An 8,057-nucleotide genomic window follows, 5' to 3' on the forward strand; every position below is an offset into this window, starting at 1 on the left:
ACAATCGGCCTCCACAATAGCTTCACTTAAAGGCTCATTAGAGAAAGAAGAGGCCAAAAACAGAATCACGGGGAACAGACTCCAAACCAAACCTGTAGCTTCCCCCTTCCTAACCCAGGCTTTCCCCCACAGCTGCTCCAACCAGTTCCTCCTGACCCCGGAGGGAGAATTATCTAGTCCAGGCTCATTTAAAGGTTAAGCCTTCTATGGAAGCTGGCTGCCAGCTAGAGTAGAGTTTAAACCTTGGACCTGAACAGAATTAAGAGCCAGAAGTAAAGGTTTCCCCAAATAAGCCCAGCATATATGGATGGGAGAATTTAGAATTCCTTTGGGCGCGTGAAATCCAGGGCTACCTACATCAGCTTGTGCACACGTCAGTCAGACCCTAAGGGGCCAAATCTGAGAGGGCAAAATCTTTGTGGAACAACCCAGAAAGGGACCTACAGGATCCTGATTTCCACAGGAAATCTGAGAGTGAAAAAAAATTGAGAAACAGGTCAAAGTTTTTGTAAGATTACACATCACAGCAAAGAAAATCTTCAAAGTCTCCGCTACAAATTACAATGGAAAGCTTCAGTCCTCGTATTAAATAAGTAATCTCAATGGTCCCATCTGCCAAGAACAAAAATTCTAATGAATATGAAAGAGTGGATCAAGGAGAGAAAGCCAGCTCTTTTATATGAACTAGTGAGTTTTATATTTCTATGTTTCTGTGCTTTTATGTCTGACTCATGGCTGAAAAATTTTAATTGAGGTTAGAAGCTCTCCATTTGTGTCTGCCGGTATAATTGATTTATATTTTCCTACTACCAGATGGTAATACCAAATTAATAAATAAAAATCCTTAAAAGAGCTCTATTCAAATTGCTTTAAAAAAAATCAGTGTTTGCATATAAATTAGCACTCCTAAAATCCCAGAAATTAAAGAAACCAAACTTCTAATACTTTCAATGTAAAAAGAGTATTCGTAGAACAAAATCCAAATGTTTTAAAAATTCAAGTGCACATAATCTACATAAAACTTTAGCAAACAAGACTAGTTTAAGATTGATAGTTAAATAAAAACAGCTGTGTCTCCTGAGTTATCAGTGTTAAATACAAGTATATTCTTTTATTCTACTTGGGTAGATCAAATAAGCTAGAATTATATCTATTAGAAATTTAAAATGATGAAAAATGTGTTTTTCCAAATTGAGTTATTATTCAGACAGACTTTATTTCAAGTGTTAATGTGTTTTGTAGGATGTCAGCTTGAACAATTTCCAAGGCCATTTTGGGTACTTAAGTAAGGTATGCAGGACATGTTTTTCTTAAGGAAAAAGAGTAGTTTTGTCTTAAAGTAAGTGGATTGGGTATTGTAGAATGAGAAACAGGAAAGTATTGGACAAAACCTAAATGGACATAGAAAGTTGTAGATTTGTGGAAATGAATTTTGTCATGGTCAATGCTAAGATGAGATAGGCTTACTTATAAGATTTTTTGAGAGCTTTCGTATCAAACAGTATATTCGTGCAAAACTAAAATTTGTTTTTTGTCTGTTAAAATCATGAAATTTTCTTGGATTATTGTTGTGCTCTTAGTGAGAAGTCATAAAAGTTTTTTCTTAACTGAGTAATCTGCCTAGAAGACAAAGATTATATGTCCTAACATTAGACTATCAGAATAATATCCTCATTGATATTTGTATTGACCTAATCATCCTTTATTATTTTAGATTAGTTAAATTATGTAGATCCCTCTCTCTACCCTGGCCTAGGGTTCTTCCCTTAGCCTTGACGGCCATAGATCTAGCCCATTGGGATAACTCCAGCTAACCCCTATGACACCATGGTGGGGAGACCCATGAGGCTTATTATTTCTACTTCTTTATCGACTCCAGTGCGAAATTGTTAATTATCATAAGGGACTAATTGCATAGACCCCATTCCACCATACACAGACCTTGTCTAACTTTCCTGAGATTCTCTACAGTGGACTCGACGTGGCCTTCAACCAGGAAACGTGATGCACTGGAAGAGACATCAATGAAAGGCTCCTCCAGCACTAGACGGAAAGGACCTTATGCAGTCCTCCTGACAACCACTACGGCTGTAAAACCAAGCACTTCCATTTTGGATCTCAAGCTGAAATCAACATGAGGATTCCAGAAGTGGACAGCATCTGATGGAGACAGCTTCTGCCCAAGATGTCGGAACAAGTATATGACCCCAAGATCATGGACTAAGATGTGAATTTCCTTCTCTTATTCTCTGTCTCTTCCTTTTCGTCTCTGTCTAAACCTTCTCTTATTCATCCTGTACTCCTTACAATGCCCAGTCTCCATCCCCAATAATACCCTACTGTCACCATGATTTTCTTTTACGTCTTCTTTAACCTTTTTCTCCCCTTTGTCCTCATGCTTTGAACACAATTCCTTTGTCCTTCCAGTAACCAAACAGCAAATGAAACCAGTCAGAGTTGCTGCTGGGTCTGTGCTCACCCCCTCCCTCCCTGCCAGACTTCACCCCAAAGCAAGTATTCCTCCAGTATCCATCCCCTTCCTCTTGTAGACTCGGCCCTGTCAGATACCCCGTCAGATAGAGCTTTCTGGAATGACTCTGGGCTGTGCCTCAAGAGTCGCCAAGGCTGGGAGTACAATGTGGCCTCTCTCACCCAAGGAATGTGGTGTTTTTACCAGTAACCAGACAGACGGCACCGGGCACCCTGGAGGGCACAGTAGTGTTCAGTTTCTATATGGCGAGACCCCTTTCACGGCCACGAGCCAGGAGCACACTGCAGAGCCAGACTCCCTTTAAAGACACCATTTTACTCCAAGCACCCCAAGGTTTTAGTAGCATAAGAACTTATTCCTGAAGGCACAATAGGCTGAAAGTTCAGTCAAGGGAAATTGTTGATTAAATTGGACTAAGATATCAGATAACAATGAAGATGATTGTTCTCCATTGATTCTTCTTTTGGAGTTTTCATCTAATTATCTCTACACACCAATACCCCACTCCTTAAAGGCAATAGATCCCTTATTAAGCTCTTCCAGGGCATTGTTTCGTATGTGGACACAGACATGAAAAGCACCACCTGTAAGTTGGGTTAGATCCTGTTACATAACTTACGCTGATTCCCAGATGGCTATTTATGATAAGCTTCCAAAAAGGAAAATTAGAAACATGAGGGATCTTATGACTTCTCCCTGTCCTCTAGAAACTCATGAAGAGACTGTTGCCGGAATAGAGACAGCTTTAAAGGCATCATGGAAAACCCATAGCCCAGGCTAAACCCGTGGGGTGTTGTGTTCTTAGTCTTGGTCCCCTTGTCATTTCCCGTGTTGGAAAACACACTCTAAGATTACAGATGGTGATGGAGAAGGTAGCTTTATAGTCAGAGGAAATCTATCTCCCACTTAGGGCAGGCCATCGGCTCACCAGCTGATGGAATACTGCAACATCACGAAATGACACGACAAAATCGATAAGCACTAGACTATATTCTGGCTCCCCAAGGAGGTGTGGGTGCACTAGCGGGTACCCAGTGCCATATGCTTGTAAATGTCAGTCAAGAGGAAGTTTACCGAGAGGCAGTGGCTGCTAATCCATGCTAGAGAAGCAGCCAAACCAGCTGACACATCTCCCGAATCTGGTTCGTCTGAGTCGCTTTTTGGTTGGCTGCAGGGTCATGGAGACCTGGGCTCAGAAATGTCTTAAAAGGGGAACTTGTTATCCTCTTAATCATATTCATAATATCCCTCATTTGTTGTCTAATCTCGACTCTTAATTGCTACTACGTAGCCACTAACTTGACGATTGATACAACTGAGGCTACAAAACCAGTGTGAATGGGACGAAGAAAATCTCAAACTTCCACTAACCCATGAAATTGGTGATGAAACAAGGGACTTGATGAGCGACTGATGCTATCTTTGGTCAAGCTCTTGTAACCCAGGGAATGACATAAAGGGGGAAATTGATAAAATTATATAGAGAAAGCCCTCAGGACCCCTCAGGGCTAAAAAACAAAAAACAAAACAAAACAAAACAAAAACCATGTCCTACTTTCTCTTTGAACTCCCTCTTGAGTTTCTCTCTGTATCATTTGAAATTGGAAATCCCCACCAAGGCAGCTGACCCAGATCAAAAGTAGTTCCTTATCTTTAACCCAATACAAAATAAAGCCCACCTGCCCTGAACCTGCCCCTGTAAGAGGGACAAACCCTCATCCAAGCAATAGCAGTCAAGCTCACTTCCTTTCCACATCTATAAAAATTGCTTGCCATCCTCGAACCCTGAAGCTACTTCCTTCTTTGCAAGTGATCTGGCTTCCTTTGTTGCAGCAAAATGTTGGGGTCCTGATAAAATGCTGTCATCTGCTAAATCGACTTCGATTTGCCTTTGACAACGCCTTTCAGCAGACATGAGCTCTCATTTCACTTGGATCATGGAGTAGTCGTGTGTTTAGCTTTAGGAGATAGGGCCATGAGAGTTCCAGCTGCTCCACATCCTCTCCCTGATATTGTCTGCCTCTAACGTTAGCCTCTCTGGTGGGCGTGAGGTGGAGTCTGGATTGTTAAGAAGCTTCTATAAATTGCTTAATTCACCACAGGACTGCAGCAGGGGGCAGCCAGAGGGAGAGCCGCAAGGACACAGCCTTCCCCTATTTGCAGCGAGCCTCCTGCAGAGGCTGATCGATTCTGTCCTCAGGGGACAGCCAGGGTAGTATGGGGGCCCACACGGACATGGACGTGTAGTAACGTGGCGGGAGAAGCCCAAGAGGAGCAAGTGGCCAGGAGTTATGGATGCACAGAGAACATAAAATGCCTCTCCCTGGAGGAAGGCCAGGCTTGGAGTCGAGTAGACATGGGGTGGAGCTCCTGGGAACCTGATTTTGGGGCACACACCACGAGGGCACAGAAGCTGTCCAGCCCTCCCCATCACATGCTCGGGTCCCGACACACCCAGCACGAAGCCCAGCTTGAGGATGGGGACGGGAGCAGGAGAAAGGGGGAAAGCCTGCCGAGCGGCTATTGACAGGGCTGGGCAGAGCTGGGCAGGATGGGATCCCCCAGCTCACTCGATCTTAGTGCAAGGTAGGCCCAGAGCAGGTCCCAAGCCCCCTCTCTCCTCCCTGCTCAGTGAGCTCCGAGGGCCGGAAGCTCACGTCCTCCTGCAGCTCCAGTTCACCTGCCTTTCCGGCCAGTCTGGAGAGAAGGGGATGGGGCGTGGTTGGTGGGGTGTGGGTGGACAGGGTGCTGTGGAGGCGGCAGCATGGCCCATCACCTCCCTGTGTAGCTACTTGTGGGCCTCTTTTGAAGCCTTTTCTCCTGGATGCTGTTGTGAGCCCCTCCCATCTGCGCCTAACCTAGGAGGGCATCCGTGGGACCACCCACCACGAATCGCAGCCCTGGGACTTACTGTCCCTTCTGCTGCCGTTAGCCTCCCCCTTTGGCTGCAGTGAGGACAACCTCATCACAGGTGCCTCTGCCCTCAGGCTCCACCTGAGAGCAGGTACTTGTGGAGAGCAGGGCAACGCCCGTGAGGTGGGGCCGAGCCCCACAGGTCCTGCCAGTTCTCTCTGAGGTCGTGAACTCTCTCTGGGTCTCTGAAGCAGCCCCTGAACTGTCACTGGGCCTCTCGCCCCTCACCCCTCTGCAAGCCTGATCGTTTGGGAAATGCCGTCTGCTTCCGAGCCTTCTGGTCACCCCGGCACTCAGAGAGGCTGCTGGACGCAGAGAGGGGCCCGGCCATGGCCCTCCAGGCCCGTCTCTCCCCGGACCTGCCTTCATGTCACAGGCGCCCAAAGCTTCCGGAGTCCTCACTTGTGCCTCGGCTGTGCCCCCTGCCCGGAATGCCATCTGCCCTTTGAGAGGTTAATGTGAATTTGTCCTTCAAGACCCAGTTCAAGTGCCCCCCACCCTGGACACCTCCCATGACCCAGACCCCAAGCCGAGCTGGGTACCCCGGGACCCCCAGAGCCCCAGCCTGCACCCCACCAATGTTGTTGAAACTGCTCTTCCGTTTGTCTGTCCCCAGCCTCCCACCCCCCAGAGCACAGCTCCTGAGAGCAGGGAGCCGAGCCTGGGAGAGAAGCAGGGCAAACGCTGCGATTTAAAACAGAAACCGACCACAAATTAGGACTGCGACATAATTACTCCAAGAAGATGGCTCCCGGGTTTTGGGGGTAACTTGAAAGAACTCTTAGGGCAAGACTCGCCGAGTCCCCGACCCCGTACTCACCCCACCCCGGCCGTCTCTGGGCACGGCCTAGAGGTGAGGGCGGGAGGAAGTGGGGCGCATTTGCTCTGCTCCCGGGCAGAGAGGGGGGTGGTCTAGGGAAAGCAGGAAGGAGGCAGGAGAAGGGGCTGGAGAGGCCGCAGGGAGGGCTCCTGCGGCCGGAGGCCCAAGGGACACGCAGGCGATGTTCAGACGACTTTGCCTCTTAGCTCCTTCACTGTGGGCCCCAATATTCCCTCAGCTCTGTCTCATGGCACAGTCCCGTCCCGGGGGCCCTGGCAAGCGTGGCCCAGGGCAGGGTCACAGGGCAGGAGGAGGTGGGCAGAGGGCAGCCTAATCCACCGGGGTATCAGGGAGAAGGTGGCCGGGGAGGCTGGAGACTGGAACCCTGCAGGTCAACGAGTTAGGGGACCCCCCTCCAGTTCAAGCACCGGTTCAGCGAGCAGCCCGGCCCCTGTGGGTTCCAGAGCCAGGCTGCCTGCACCCAAACCCCAGCTTCTCTGTCTGCTGACGGTGACCTTGGCGAGACGCTCCCTCTGGACCACAGTGTCTCATCCCTAACGTGGGGAGGACGAAAGCAGGGCCACCTCCTCGGCGTGGAGCAGTCATGAGCAGTGAGTGACATCAACCCGGTGGCGTGCCTCACACGTGAGCTCAGGAACAGTTTTATTCCCAGAGCGGCCAGAGTGGCCACAGGCCGCACCGTCCAGCCTGGGGACAGGCAGAAAATAGGCCCTGAGTGTTTTCACTGTTTGTTGAATGAATGACTGACCTGGAGAGCTTTGTCTGAGCCTCCAAACCCCTCAGAGCACAGTGTGGTGGGGACAGTACAAGTCTCCACCATGAACCGCTGCCCAAGCCTGCAGCCTGGGAGGGACCAGGCCTCCTCACCTGCCAGGAACCACCTGAGGCCTCGTGGGGGGCTGGCTGGGGGCCCCTGGAGGGGAGATGCCACGGGACGGGGAGCTGAGGGCCTGGGGAGGGCACAAACAAATGCCCTCAGGACACTGGGGTTCCTGCCCCAGTCCGGGCCTGTCAGCCCAAATCCTTCACTGCAGCTTTGTCCCAACCTGCGGACGACTGTCCTAGACCTCCGGCCCATGAGACTGTTTGCCGGTGGTTTTCCTGAGCCACACCAGTGAGCGAGCAGGAGGGAGAGCAGCCTTTGAAAGGGGCCACCTGTGTCCTTGAGGAAGGGAATGATTGGTCGGAGCCCCGTTTAGAAGAGGAGGGACTGGGCCAGGGAAGGGGGGCAGAGAACCCCAGGATGGGGTGAGGGTGAGCAGGGCAGAGAGGGACACCTACTTTGGTCACAAGGAGGGACCGGGTGAACCCCAAGTTCTCTACTCAGCCCACCCCAGAGCCGCTGCCCCCTTCCCCCTGGAGAAGACGACACAGGCAGGACGTCATCGGGCCTGGGAGGGACACCACCACCATAGCAGCTGCAGCCAGAAAGGACAAGTGCCTCTTGTTACAGTCACACGGGGGCCTGGCTAGCAGCCGCGGAGCAGGGGCGGGAGGGCTGGGAGGGGGGCACTCCCCGTGTCTGAGAGGCAGCCCCCCGGCTCCAGGCCTCTGCAGGGGCCCATCGGCCTCAGGTCCAGCCGGGCCGGGCCGGGCCACCTGTCCTCTTCGGGCTGCTCCAAGCTTGGCGACAGGCTGGCCTCCACCAGGCCTTATGTAACCCTGGCTGAGCCCACCGACCTCTAGGAGAATTTTAGCCAAGACCCAAAACAAATAAACCAAAGGGACTGTGGCCCTGAGTCCCTCACCTCGGAGAGACAAAGGCACAGAGATTTTAGCCAAGTTTCCAGGTACGGTGGGTGTTGGGGCAGA

The sequence above is a fragment of the Choloepus didactylus genome, chromosome 20 (genome assembly GCF_015220235.1).
Source record: "Choloepus didactylus isolate mChoDid1 chromosome 20, mChoDid1.pri, whole genome shotgun sequence".
Lineage (NCBI taxonomy): Eukaryota > Metazoa > Chordata > Mammalia > Pilosa > Megalonychidae > Choloepus > Choloepus didactylus.